The sequence below is a fragment of the Chroicocephalus ridibundus genome, chromosome 22 (assembly GCF_963924245.1).
Source record: "Chroicocephalus ridibundus chromosome 22, bChrRid1.1, whole genome shotgun sequence".
NCBI classification, from domain to species: Eukaryota; Metazoa; Chordata; class Aves; order Charadriiformes; family Laridae; genus Chroicocephalus; species Chroicocephalus ridibundus.
The window spans coordinates 5,244,312-5,259,239 of NC_086305.1; the positions used below are offsets into that span (position 1 = coordinate 5,244,312).

The following is a 14,928-nucleotide window of genomic DNA, read 5'->3' on the forward strand; positions in this document are numbered from 1 at the left end:
TTCCTACACAGGACTCTTTTTAGTCTTGCAGCTAATTTTAATACGGTATTATAATAAGAAAAAAAAAAAAGAAAGTTGCACAATTGTTCCACAGAAAGGAGAGGGAAGGAACAGAAAATGCACTTCTAAATATAACCGAAAAGTAGCGTTGGAAAATTATTGTGTCACAGTGAGGATAACTTGAGATCTGGAAGACTAAGAGCATGTTTTAAAAATCATTTTTTCTCCCTCTCTGCCTTATCATGTTTTAACTACTGCAAAAAAAAAAATTAATCAAATCTAAGTACATGCCTGGAGCTTGGCTAATGCTTTCATTTGGATATTTGGGGTCGTCAATTTGAGTTCATAGAATCATAGAAGGGTCCGTTAAAGGTCATCTAGTCCAACCCCTGGCCATAAGCAGGGACATCTTCATCTAGATCAGGTTGCTCACAGCCCCATCCAACCTGGCCTGGAATGCATCCAGGGGTGGGACATCTCCCACCTCTTGGGGCAACCTGGGCCAGGGGCTCACCCCCCTCACAGCAAACAATTTCTTCTTCCTCAGATCTCATCTCATTCTCCCCTCTTCCAGTTTAAAACCCTTCCCCCTCATCCCATGGCTCCCCTCCCTGCTCCAGAGTCCCTCCCCAGCTTTCCTGGAGCCCCTTTAGGGACTGGAAGGGGCTCTAAGGTCTTCCTGGAGCCTTCTCTTCTCCAGGCTGAACCCCTCCAAGTCAAATGCTTTCATTTGGAAAGTGGGGCGGTCAATTTGGGCTTAGAATCACAACTGATAATCAAACACAAACAGAAGAACAGCGATTGTGCATCATATTAAAACCTGCAAACCAACCCCACAAAGAACTACCTCTACTCTCCCATCCGTGTCCTTGCCCCAAAATCCCATCAGTGTCACCAAGGTCCCCGAGCACACACACGCCATCGCCCTCCAGTCCAGCTCCCTCCCTGCCACCCTACGGGGCCGATGCCCTCAGCACCTTCAAATCACCGGGTCCCCAGCACTCACCCAGCGTCACTCAGCCACCCTGGGAAGCATCCCAAGGGCCACGCGGGGATGTCCTGGGGACGGGGAGGTGGCAGGGGAGCAGGGCCGAGCGCCTACCCTGCAGCACAGGCTCTCCATCCCCCGGGGCTCCTCGCTCCCTGAGGGCACTGTCCCCACTCCCCGCGTCCGTCCCCCACGGGCCACGGGGCATGTTACAGCCCGACCACCCCAGGGACACCGAGGGTTGCTGCAGTGGTGCTTCCCAAGAGCAGATAATGTCATTTTGGGGTTTTTGATGTAATATGGAGGGGTGGGGAGGCCTTTTTTTCTCCATTTCTTGTGAAAGTTCCTGTTTAGAAAACTATTTTAGGAGGGTTTCTGCTGTCACCTCACAACCAAAAGATTCAGAAACATCCAGATTTTGATGAGTGTCATTTCTCCTTTCTCAGCCTCGCTGCTGAGCGTAATATAGCCTCCAAATAACCGTGTGAAATCTTTTCTGGTTTATTTCCCTTCTCCATCCAATATTTAAACTTTTTCCTCAACTTTGTGCAAGTTAAGAGGCAAAAGGAAAAATGAGAAACCGAGAGACGCTGGACCCTGCTCATTTGTGAAAAAAGAAATGCAAGGGGGAGGTGAAGTTACAAAAGTTACCTGTTTGTTCTCCTTCAGCCACTGAAAAAAACCCCAAATACTTAGATTCTTCATAAAACAGGTTTTTATGACTTTTTTCCAGTCAGTGCTGACCCATATTCCCATGTTACCCATTAGCAAATTACACCAATTACTCTCCTGACTCCCCCGAAACCCCATAGCCTGCAAGTAATTTTCTTTCCCATTTTCTTTCTTGCATCCAGGAGAAAGAGAAGACACAGAACCCACAGAGTCACTGCTCCAAATACAGCTACCAGATTAATTTAACGACCCAGAAACAAGGTAAAGAAATTTAGTCACTATTTATCACTGTTCGTGGCCCTCGAGCCCATAGCAGACGTGCCCAACCCCACTCCCTGCAGCTCCACTTCTCCTCCCCGTGGGCTTTAGCCAAAACCAATTCGAGAGAAGACACCAGTTGCAATTAGCGCTGTGGGATCATGAAAATAATAATTCTCGCAGTAAATTAACGAAATAGCCTCCCGCCTGTCCCAGCCCAAAATTATTTGCAACTAAAGATTTGGCCAGCACTGCTGGCAAAGGAGGCGGGTTTATAAAGCTCACGTGAAGATGCTCGAGGAGAAGAGAGGGGTCACTTTTACCATACATGTTCTCCTCACTTTTCCAAGGGCATTTTATTGTCTATTATTTGTGCCCAGGGCTCCGGTTCACAGCTTTCTAGGGTTTTGCGAGTGGAAAAGTATAGCATGGTGAGGTTACAGAAGAAAGGTGGGTAAGATGTCAAATCTATTTTAATGTTCTATTTGAGAATGGTTCCGGGAGGGTGAGATCTCGGCACTTCAGGGCTACAGAAAGGTCTCTTCTCAAGTGTGGTTATAATCAGAAAAGGACACTATCTCAAAATTACCACCTACTCATCTCTGCTGATAAATTTTGTCTTCTGGTTTCCCTCAGTGGCCAAAAGAGACCAGAGCAGGGTCTGCAGGGTGGAAGATGAATTGTCTGCTGCCAAAATAAATCACCAACACTATCTCCAGGTTTGTTACAAAATGCAGGCTCTGTTAATGATGACAACCAAGCCAGACACAAAGACCCCGACAAAATCTGTGGCTGGTACTTCCAGACAAGGTAGACAGCCACGCAAGTGCTGGTCCCCCAAGGCACATGTACAAGACTACTTATTATTTTGTTTATCAGTGAAACATCCTGGATAAAGAATAATTCATTTCCCATTAAAGCCATCCTGCATTTCCTGAGAACTGGGGAGACAGATACGTGCGTGCCATCTGCTAACATTAACTTGCGCTGACGAAAAGCTGAACAACGTAAACAGAATTCCTACGCTCCGAGAAACCATCACAAGGTGCTACAAAGCTTTGCCGACATCCCGGGAGCAGAGCTGCCAAGTGACAGCACCCGAGCCAAGGCTGCGTATGGATAAAGCATCGGCTTTCAAGCAGGAGAGGAAATATGGCATCCGAACTCTTGCTCTTCCCTCTGCTTGGGAGTTGTGCATGTAAAGGAACACTCTTGTAGGTCGTTAATGAACATCGGCTGCCGGAGCACGGCCCTCTGCTTCTGCAGCTCTTTGGCAGTTCTGACACATCCCTAAGGCAAATGTCCATGAAAGGACTCACCGCTCTTCTTCCATCTCATTTTTTACCTCCCACGGGGGAGGAAGTTTTACAGGGTTCTTGATCACCCTCTCCCAACAAGGACTCAGTGGCTCAAAAGCGAGCCTTCCTGTTTCCCAAAGATCTAAGATTTGCTGCCTTCCTCTTAAACGTGGTCTAAGGAAGAGAGGTTCATCCCAGCCATGCTTCTTTCCCACTCCTGGCAGGGGGAGAACAGTGGACCTCTCTCGTAGCACAGGTGATGGACAGAAGCTATTAAAAGGTGTCCCGTGGTTTCTGACAGCCGGTGGAAGCCTGACAGCTCGTCAGCCCCCATGGTACTGGGGAGTTTGCACACACTGAGAACCTAATTAGCAGTCAACAGAGCCAACGGTGGGTCACAGAATCACAGAATGGTCGGGGTTGGCAGGGACCTCTGGAGACCATCTCCTCCAACCCCTGGCCAGAGCAGGGTCACCCACAGCAGGTGGCACAGGAACGCATCCAGGAGGGTTTGGAATGTCTCCAGAGACAGAGACTCCCCCACCTCTCTGGGCAGCCTGTGCCAGGGCTCCTGCCACCCTCACAGCAAAGAAGTTCCTCCTCGTGTTGAGATGGAGCTTCCCATGGTCAAGTTTGTGCCCGTTACCCCTTGTCCTGTCCCCGGGCACCACTGAGAAGAGCCTGGCCCCATCCTCCTGACACCCCCCCTTTCAGTATTTATCAGCGTTGATAAGATCCCCCTCAGTCATCTTGTTTCCAGATTGAAAAGACCCAAGTCCCTCACCCTTTCTTCATAACAGAGGTGTTCCAGTCCCCTTGTCATCTTGGCAGCCCCTTGCTGTCCCCTCTCCAGCAGTTGTCCATCCTTCTTGAACCGGGGAGCCCAGAACCAGACACACTTCTGTGTCCAGTCAGTTCGGTGTCACAGAGAGGATCTTTCTCAGCTCCAGGGCTCCTTACCAGGTTCAGCCAAGTCCATTATTTTTGCCGGGGAATGAGAAGACAGAACCTGACCACGTATAAAAAATAAAACCCCGGTGAGAAGGGCCTTACTCAGACATTGGCGTTTCAGGTGGAGACAAGTTTGAAACTCCAGTTGGTTGCTCAACGCGGCCGGGAATGTCACGTGCAGCATCATGACCGTGGAAGGCACTGCAGAAATCCAGCTCCCAGATTGCATCATCACTGAATGAATCAGACAGATAACAAGGCTGCTGCGCTCTGGAAACCTTCTGTTTACACACAGCTATCTCGGTATCCAAGCAAACAGCTTGACAGGAAAGGAAATACAGAAAAAACTAATAACTTTTGGGTGCTATTTCTGGTCCTGCCACCAGTTTGCTCTGTGACCTTGAACAGGATGCTTCCCCTTCCCCGCACTTTAATATTCCCACTCCTAAAAAAGCCACAATACTCCCCTAGGTAAGGTTTTTTTTTGAGCACCGGTCTCAGAGGGCTGTCAAAGTCTGAATGCGTTTGAGAAAGACAAGTAGTAATACTACAAGCCTCGAGGGTTGATAAAAACTCCAATTGTCACTGTTTCATTCATAAGCCACGTTACCTTCATGTAAATAGCCTCGCCTTTGTTAAGCTCTCCTGCCTAAACCAGCTCCAAAATGCTGGGAAAACAGAGATAAGAGGAGCATTTCAAAATATTTTTCACATTGAAGTTCGCAGCGAGACGGGGGGAGAAAAGGAGGGGGCAGCAGGAGGGTATGGCACAGCTTTCTCCTGCCTTCCAGTGCCGAGAAGGGAATGCAGCAGCATCCTCTGGACCGCTCCCCAGGCTCCCAAAAAGAGCTTGGGAGAGGAAGGGGGGGCTCCGCGAGAGCCCCCAGGAGCAGGAGGGGTGCCCCTGGGTGCTCGCCGCCGCTGCAGCCCACGAGCTCTCCCAGCCAGGGGACGAGGAGGAACTGCAACTATTTTTCCACAGAATGTTTTAATATAAACTATCAGCTCCTCGACGCTCAAACAAAAACGGTTGGGAGCTAAACGCCGAGACCTCAAACTGTCTTAATAACTGCTGCTGATTAGATCCAGAGCAGGGAATCTGCCCCAGGGAAATATTTGGAGTTTTTTTTCTCGGGTCCTCGCTCCGTGGGGCTGAGCCGAGCACCCCAGGCGGCTCCCAGACTCCAAATAAGAGAGGATTTAAGTCCCTGCCTTCCTCAGGCCCAGGGTCGCTTCTGTTGTAATTGGGGCCAACCTACTTGGGGGTGTTATTCTAGAAGAAAATGACACCACTGGAAGTGAATATAACTCTCCCCCCCACCTTATTTTTATTTTTTAAGAGCAGCCTTACATAAATCTGGAGCGGGACTGGCACAGTCTTGGCTCTCTTGTATTTACATATCTTTATTTTTTGAAGGTGAAACTGTAAAACATATCAGCTACCCTACACCAGCAACCAGTGACTGCTTTTTTTAAAGCCAGAATAATCATACAATCATGCTAGTGTTGATTTCAAAGCACTAAAGTTGTTACTGTTTCAGTGAATCACTTGCTCATTCGAAGATGAAACAGATCATAAACTATTTTATTCAATTTGCTTTTCAAAGCTTACTTGGTCATCCTTTGATCTTATTTAAACCTTTTAAATTCCTTTATTACATCCTTTTTTTTTTTTTCTGGCAGAACTTTTGAAATAGAATATTATACTGGGATATAAAGGAGGGAAAGGAAAATATCTTCCAATGAGGAGTTTGTTGTTGTTTTTAAGAACAGTCGATGGGACAAAGTTGCTCACAGCTACTTATATTTAAGCTTCCCAGTAAGCCCCGGTGGGTGTTATTACCTCTACTGGACAGGTAGTTCCACCCCCCCTCCACTTGCCGTTTGTAAATTGGCAAGAAAAAAAAAAACAAACCACCAACACTGTAAATGGGTTTAACAACTTCTTCACACAGGGGATTTAAATGGCATAAAAATCGGCCAGGAAAACAACTGCCTTGGAAGTCCGGGACGCGGTGGTAACTCAGATTTTTGACGACTGAAGGATGTACTTCACGGCTTTCCTTTCAAATTAAAACATACAGGCGGGAAAAGTTTCTTTTTTCCAGGTGAATCTACTATAATTACGCTTGCTTTTTTATTAATGAGATTGAGTACCCCCAAGAGCCAGGGCGCCCAGCTGGGCGCAGGTTCTGCTCCGAATTTTGTTTGTTGAGGGGCTCCCGGGCTGCCCGGGGGGGAAAATAACCAGGGAATCCCACACGGTCACATTTCCATACACAAGCTAGGAATTTGTTACAGAAATCTCCTGGTATCTGGTATTTTACTGAAAATAATGGGAAGGTTGTAGTTTAATTTCAGGAAAAAAAAAAAAATCTCATCCCTAACATTGACCTGGTAGGATCAAAATTCAAACCCAGGTTTTTGCCTTTTTTTTTTTTGGGTTGGTTTCATGCATTTTTTGCATACTTTGAAAGGAAGGCTTACATTTAAAAATAGTTATTTAGTTTCTGGAACTTTTATTCAGGTTTAGTTGGCTTGGGGCTTAGATAAATAGGCAAACCAGAACAGCAATAACTGAATTCAGAAGAAATAAAAATGCTATTTAACCGTTGTGTTCTATGTGGGCTCGAAATGGTATTTTTTCCCTTGATTACAGAAAACGGAACTCTGGTTTTTACATTTAATACATTCACTCCTGAGAATCCTCAATGCTCTCAAAAGGACTGAAAATACTAATAGGAATGCAGGGAATTGCAGATTTTGACTTTCTTTTCTAGTAGATGCACACTATCCATCAACTTTATCCACCACACTACGCCGCATTTATTTTACTAAAGAAAACCTTCTTAAATATTTTCCATTTCATTCAACATTTTTGGCTTGGTCTCTATTTAATAACCTGCCTTGCCTGAAAAGGCATTAGTTGTGTTTTAGCCAGAGCAGAGAAAGGAAGTGTTTCATTTTTTGGAAGAAGAAATTGTTTGATCTGATGTGAATGAAAACACCATGGAGCGAGCGACACCCCCTTAGAGCACAAAATCGCACCCAGCGTGCTCCCTGCCTCCGCACGCAGCCTTTATCCCCGCTGTGCACGTCTCCAAAGCACGACATCTCCAAGAAAAAACATGCATTCCCCTGAAATTCCAATCAGGAATTTTTTTTTTTTTTTTTCCATCGCCCATGAACTGCAGAAGCCGGAGAAGCACCGGAGCGGTGACCTGCAGGCAGCCAGAACGCGGCTCTGAGCTGAGACCAAGGGCCAAGTACGGCCCCAACTCTGCACCCTCTTTGGAAAAACATGACTCCAGCTCACCCATCTGTGGTTCCAAAAGAAACTCTTCGCTTTGGGATTGCTGAGCCAAAGAGAACCTGCTCTACCAGCATCCACGTTTGGGAGTTATCTTTTCCTTCAGACCGTACAAGCGATGGCTGGAGAACAAAGCTCCCGACGCGGCTGTCAGCAGCGGGTGCAGCTCAAAGCGTTTAGAAGTCTGGGTGCCGAGCACCTGAACTTCATCCTTGTCCAAAATCCTGTACAACTGGCAATCACGATGCCAGCTTGACTTAGGAGAGCTACGGTATTGCCTGGTTTTTTAATGCTCTAAAAGCCCTGGAAGAAGAGCCTGCTATTCTGGCTTTCAAAGGGAGCCAAGAAACGCAGGAGCAGGTTAGGACTGGACAGAGTCTTGGCTCATCAAAACCTTGGCTTTGGCACCAAAACCCCTCATGCCGTGCCGAGGACAGCCCCTAACGCCCACAGCCACGCGGGTGCCCCACAGAGCCTGGGATGCTGCGGGATGCTGTGGGATGCTGCCCGGCATCCCCGCTAGCAGCAACAAGCATCCTGTACCCTTTGCATCCTGAAGGCTGGAGCAACACTCGCCTTTCGCATAAACCAGCATCCCCTCCCAGCAGAGGCTGGGGGAGAGGTTTGGGCCTCTCCGAGGAGGAGAACGCGAGCTCTGAACGCGAGCTCTTCCAGACTAACAGGAGCTAAAGAGCGTCCTGAACTGCGTGTCACAACCTTTAGCCTTTTAATAAGCGGTGGTAAGTGGAGGGGATGGAAGGGGGAAGCAAACATGAGAAGGAACTTGATAAAAAGCTGATTCTGGAGAGGCTGCTTATTACATTGCTTCCAAATGCTATAAACAGAGAAGGCACCAGAGCCTTCCACTGATTAGGTTAAATTAATTTAAACCAGAGGCAAATGCTGCTTGTCTAAGAGCTCTAGTTACCTGGAAACACAGATAAACCCAAAACACGCGTTTCAAGGGCGGCAGGCAGTATAGCTGGGGGTTTTTTTCAGAAACCTGGTCCTCATGGAAAAATACAAATTTGGAAATGGCTTTTATTAGCAATAGTTAATAATATACCAAAATACAAACACACACTTAGTCTTTAATTAGATTTCATGGAATCGAGTCAAGTAATAGATATATACACACACAGATAATTGTTGCGTAACAGCAGCTCACTAATCTTTGCTGTTTCTTTAAAAGTAACTTTCCGAGAGGCAGAAGAGAGGGAGGAATGTATCTGTGCTGGCCGGATAATTTGGAGTTTCCTTAAGGGCCAGCTGAGGCTGAACAGCAGAAGCCGCGATGGTTTAACGTTGCTGGGGGCAGCCTGGGGACAAATCCCATGTGCACGGATCTCGGACCTGAACACGGGCAAAGTAACGTCGCGAACCTCCCACCCGTACAAAAACCTGTCCCGTTTTCTTTATGGGTTAATAATACGAACACTCTCTGAGCGTCAAAAGCCAGGACTGGATTTCTTCAGCTCTAAACGCATCCCTTTTGGTGCTGAGAAACACAGGGGCCAGCACAGGGCCTATTTACTGCCGTGCCGCGTCTCCCCCTCCGTCTCCCACAGACCCACCTGCACCCGTCCCAGCTGTTTGCTCTTAAGAAAAACTCCAACAGCTTCCAGATTTCCAGCCCAGCAAAAGCCTGTCAACAAGTTGCTCAAAACCCCTTGTTTCTTCCCTATTAACTGCTGCAACATATGCATTGGCGCTACCTGCTGAAAGCAAGCACAAGTTCTGAGCTCAAATTAGTAATTTTCCTTTATTTTTCATAACGTGCACTGTAAGGGTTTCCCAGGGCTGTGATTCAACAGGGGAAAAAGAGTATTTAAAGCAAAAATCTGGCACAAAAGCATTTCAAAGGTTCCTTCCTAGGGCAAACCCTAAAGTTTCAATTGTCAACCAAACCAGAACATCTGGTTATTTTTGCCCCTGTGGATTGTAGCTCTGCTCCTGCGTGCTCCCAGGACGATCCCAGGTTCCTGGGTACAGCTAATCCTCCCCTGACTGAACCGGGCTCGTTTTGGAAGAAGGAACTGCAAACCTAGGTACTCGGCTGCGTTTTGCAAGGCTCGCTTTTATAGCTTATCCTATGGCAGAAAGCTATGGAATGTGTCACTTACTTTAATCCCAAGAGATCAGCTTAATTTAAAGCTGTATGTTCATCAGCCATCGCTTTTTACTTGTTTAGACTAGATGATCCTTTCAATGGTATTAAAACCAGTCCGCCTTTTGGCAATTTAAGTGTGAAGTGGGAGATTGCTGCAGTATTTCATTTAGATGTGGGGCGGCAGCAGCAGCTGTTTCCATCATGTCTACCCGGCGAACAGCAAATACAGAAGTAACCGCTGCCAACACAGTCCAGTATATTGTTATTTATTTATATAGCACCATTCACAAGCATTGTGGTACTTAATGAAGTTAAGCAGAACAAGCCACAAACATAAACTGTGGCAGTTCAGAGAAGAGACGACTTCATCTCGGATTTTACAGCAGCATCTGAGCCAGTGCTCTGGAGGCCTCCGGGAGAGATTCCACCACGGGAAACATGGCACGAGGGGATAAACAAGCAGTCACGAGCATTAGCGTTCCTGCCGGTTTGTAGTGGGTAGTTTGAGAAGCCAGAAAGGAGAGTTGGAGCAAGGGGAGAAACAAGAAGTGGTCACTTTTCCCTCTGAAAGGCAGGTAGTGCCCCGGCGGGCATGAGGAGGAGGAGGAGAAGAGGAGGAGGAGGGCTTGTCTGCTTTCTCCTGACTCTAAGGGCAAGCTTCTTTGTCTCTCTCAAACGTCTGCATGAGCTCGGACTCCACCATCCATCCACCTGCACAGGAGATGCTCTTCCAGGCTGTGCTGACTCGGCACACGCCGGGAGCATTGCCCTGACAAGGGACTGGTGTTACTGGGGAGGAACCACCACGGGGGGCAAAATGGGGTCCCGCCCTTTACGTGATGGTGCCCCACCAAAACCACCTCAGGGGGATGTGCAAACTTTTCTCACGAGAGTTTGGGATGTGCTTATTGATGCTTCTGCTTCTACCCGTGCAGTAAAACCGGACAAAGCTCCCGATCCGCGTTGCCTATGTGAATTCACAAGTGTGCTCAGCAGAGCCCCAGGCTGGCACGGGGTGGGGGTCCCAACACTAACCTCACAGTTGTTATTCAACTGTTCCAGCACAGTATTCAGCACATGTTTCAGCAAGTAATGGCACAGAAGCGACTGCTTTGCAAACCAGCGCACCGCTACCAGTGAAGAGGGGGAACGAGCTGGGTTTTTTCCTGTGAAAAACTGAAGGTTCATACAGCTATCGGTGACCGGGACTGCAGGCTCCAGGACTAAACAAGACCCCAGAGAGAAGACACGAACTATCTAGAGACACGCAATTCATCCTGGAAAGGCAAAGAAATGAGAAGGCTGCTTTAGATCCCCAAGAAATGCAGTTTGGGAATATGGATTTGAATATTCTGCACCGCTGTATTTTTGGTGAGGACAGTAACAGGACAGCCCGGATTCTAGGGGAATGGGGAAGATAAAGGCTTGCAACAATCCCACACCGCTCTAATAGCTCGCGCTCTCCCAAAGAAAGACAATTGACTGTTACCGAACCAGAATTTAACCGAGTTATATCTTTTATCCAGGCAACAAATTCCTGTGGGCAGTATTTTTGGCCCGGAGACACGAGTGGGTGGCTTTCCGACAGACAGCTCCTTCTGTCTGTAGTGTGGCCAGAGTGGGGGGGTCAGATAATGCCTAGAAAACAACTTTTTTTCCCCATTCAGTAAGCGTGCAAAGCAAAGCTGCAGTTTTAAAAGCTCGTCCTCCAGCGCTGCGCTGCTCAGGGCTGTGCTTAGAGCCCAACAAGCCGAGTGGGAAGATTTAAGTCCTTTTGAATCATAAATTAATTGAGGGGGGGGTGGAGGGGTGGCTTTAGCCCTAATCCTGAGACTGCTCCGAGGGGTTACGGGGGCGGGGGGACCCCCGCAGGGCGCAACCGAGGAGCCGGAGCCCACCCGAAGCGGTGGAGGAGGCGATGCTGGAGGCGGGGCGGGGGGGAGGGATGCGGGGACCGGGCTGTTTGGGGAGCAACAGCGGTTGCCATGAGCGACGCGGTCCCCTCCCGTGTCCAGGGCGCGTTGCTAGGCAACGCGGGGAGCGCTTCCCAAACCAAACATCCCCATCCCCATCCCCGCCCGCCGCGAACGCGCACTAAATATGTCAGCGGGTATTTTCAGAAGCCCGGGAGGACTGACAAATAATTTCTTTGCTATAGTAACTGCGAAGCGGGGGGGGACGGGGGGGGGGGGAGGGAACTGCGGGGTTTGGTGCTTTGTTTTGGTTTTATTTTCTTTTATTTAATTGTTAGTTCAGGCTAAACGGATTAATAGGCTCGACAGCGTTCCTCAAAGCAGATGCCCAGGAAAGGAACCTTTTTTTGTGTGTGTTTTTAAAAATATTATTAAGGAGTTAACCTCTTTTGGAGGCAGTTGTAACCCGTCATCACGCAAACCCCCACGTCCCCAGTTTGCTGCCCAGGGAAGCAGCGCACGGCCAGAGCTTCCCAAAAACACACGAGTCCCTGAGCAAGTATTTTTCAACTAATTTTTTTTTTTTCCACCTATTTGTAGATTCCTAGAAGTTTCCCAGCAGAATTTTGATCCCTTTACAGCTGGATTTAGCTTACTTAAAACAGGTTTCCTTTTCTTGGTGGTATCTATGAGTCCAGGGAAAGATAGTCTGGCTGGGAAATAAGCTTTCCGAGAGGGCGTGTGTGGTTTTTGAGCGTCCTCCGATTTAATGAAGAGGAGAAACTCACCAGAAAGATGTTTTCTTGTAGTTTCATGAACACGGGAAACTCGTTTAAATTCTCTGCTTTGCCTTTTTTTTTTTTTTTTAACTTTAAAATTTGAGGCAACTAATCATAAAAAAAAAAAAATTAGAAACACTCTGAGGACTTTAAGGGAGAGCTTTCTCTCTGTGGAAATAAAAAATAGGGACAGCCTTTTGTTGGGCTGGTGGAAACAGATCATTGTCCTGGGTACAGTGGTATGATCTAAAACATAAAAGTTCTGCTGTGCTGGCTGATTGTCATTAAGGCCACATGCTGCTGTCACAGGTTCCCAAATTCAATAGGAGCAGAATTTGGGCAGAATTTGTCCCTCCAACTTTTAAATCTAAGCTTAGGCATTGGCATCACATCAGTTCACCTTCACAGCAATTAACCATAAAGATTATCACTGAAGTTGCTGATTTCCACGTGCTTTTAGTGCTTCCTTTGGCGTTTCTCTACTAAAGGCAGAGTCTTCCAGGGCTCTGCGCCACAATTGCAGCAAGGCATCCACTTCCCCGAGGCAGATGTCATGAAAAGCAGAAATCTTTCATCCACTGGATAAATAATAACAAGTCATAGCACTGGCCGCTTTTAAAATAAGGTCTTTCAAAAATTCTTTGTTTGAGGATTTTTTTTTTTTTTTTTTTCAAACTATTGCTGACCTCAGCCCCCAGACTGCTCCTTCATCTTCTAGCATTTGGCTGCATTTATCTCCTTCTCCGGGGGGGCTCACACACCTCTTGCATGAGAGCAGCAGACCCAGGAACGTTGTGAAGGAGGCAGCTGATCTGTTTCTTGTGATGTTCAGAGCAGCATTCAACAGCGTGCAGACACTCATGCAAGACAGCCAGGAGTTTGGCATAGCCTGGCAGCTTAAAAATGACAACTAAAAAAAAAAAAAAAAAAAAAAAATCAAGAAATATCAGAACGTGAAGAATCTCCCCAGCAAAGGGATAAAATACGCATCATTTGCAGCTATTTGAGGTGATCTGGTAGCATTTGCACTCATAACATAAAAAAAATAAACTCAAAATAAGCTCCTTCACGGAATCCCTGCACATCCTACCTATTGCCTTATGGTAAGCTTCAGCGTCAGCATCTCCAAGGTGTGTGAAATACAGTTAAAAGATGCTTTAACATTGCAATATTTGGCCAAGCAAAGGACTTGAAAAGATAACCCTGGCTGAGAGGAACACCTCGGCCACGACAGCAGCAGAAGTCTAGATGAACGTGACCAACCTCTTGATAACTCTGGTCTTACTCAAACGCCAGCGCGCAAGGCCAGCCCAAACCCCCTCACTCCTTGGTCCGTCCACCAAAATTACATGTCTTTGCTGGCCTTGACCCAAGACCTATCAACTCATTGCAGAGTGTAAAGGCAACTAGCTGCCCTGAAAGAGACACTTCTTATTCCTTTTTAAGATGGGCAAATGAAGTCCAAGATTCTTCTCATTCCATTCCTTTCTGCTAAGTGCCCTCATTCCTGCTTTAATATGCTAAAAAAGTTACCCCTGGGATGAGGAAAACACATTAAAGTTGAGAGCTGACATCTCTCATCTCAAGTGGGGAGTTTTAGGGTTTCGTTGCTGGAGTTCTGTTACCCCCCCAGAGCTACGCCTGACAAGAAAAAGGGTTTCAAGCTTTCCAACTTTTACTGAAAAAGTAAAAAGAGGAGCCCAATTTCAGAAAGTCGTTATTTAAACAGTCAGCCTTCCTTATTTTTATCTCATAGTGGTTTTTAATCCAACCTTATACTTTGGGGAATTTCTGGCCTCATGGGGGAGGGAGAAGTTATTTGCCGCCATACAGCAGCTCAAGCCCCCCTTTTTTTTTTTTTTTCAAAGTATCTATCTTTCGACTTTTGCTTTCCAGAAAACGAAATGTACATCCACTTCTTGCAAGAATAAGAGCAATGTTAGAAGCGTTAAGTGTGACTGCAGGAGCTATTTCCAGTCTATACAGCATTTACTGCATGTGCTGAGCAGTACATTGCAGAGGCCGCGAAATGCTAATGATCTCCAGACTGCTAGAGCTACAGTCCTAAATAGAAGGAAAAAGTCACTTTGAGAGATTTTTTTTACCCATTCCATCTCCAGAAACCATACAAAACTTTAACACCTCCCTTTGGCTAAAGCTTTCCAAGTTACACTTGAAAAACCAAAAAGGAAAAACAGATGGGGGTGGGGGAGTGGATAGAGATGAGCCGACAGAGCTAAAATATCCATTAGTGGTAAATTCCACCATCTCCTCCCCCTCCCAAAAAAACGGACTGCATGGGTCAGATTCCACCCGCAAACTGAGGAACCAGCTCCAGCCACATTCACTCAGACAGCCCTTTTTATTCTCTTGCTTGTCTAACTGGCTGCTAGGCAACCTGAGCAGCATTGCTGCTCATATGCATTAAGTATTAACTATTATTTCGATCCTCCCCCCCCCCCCCCCCCACCGCTTCTAGAAAAAGGCAGCAACCTCAATTCAGAGCAGACGGATCTTTTCCCAAAAGTGAGGGCTTGCTAAACTAAGCTGGAAACAGTTAAAGCCGTGTAAGGGTTGAACATACCCAGTTGACCTATAGGATGCTCTCGACGCAGGTGCTACGGGATGCATGGGATTTCCAGCACCCAC

General features: G+C 47.0%; 1 protein-coding gene across 1 annotated transcript in view; it reads right to left on the reverse strand.

Moving 5' to 3' along the window:
* The window catches only part of RFX2 (regulatory factor X2), a 61,643-nt gene that overhangs the window by 30,015 nt on the left and 16,700 nt on the right, over window positions 1-14,928 (reverse strand). The window lies entirely within an intron of this gene.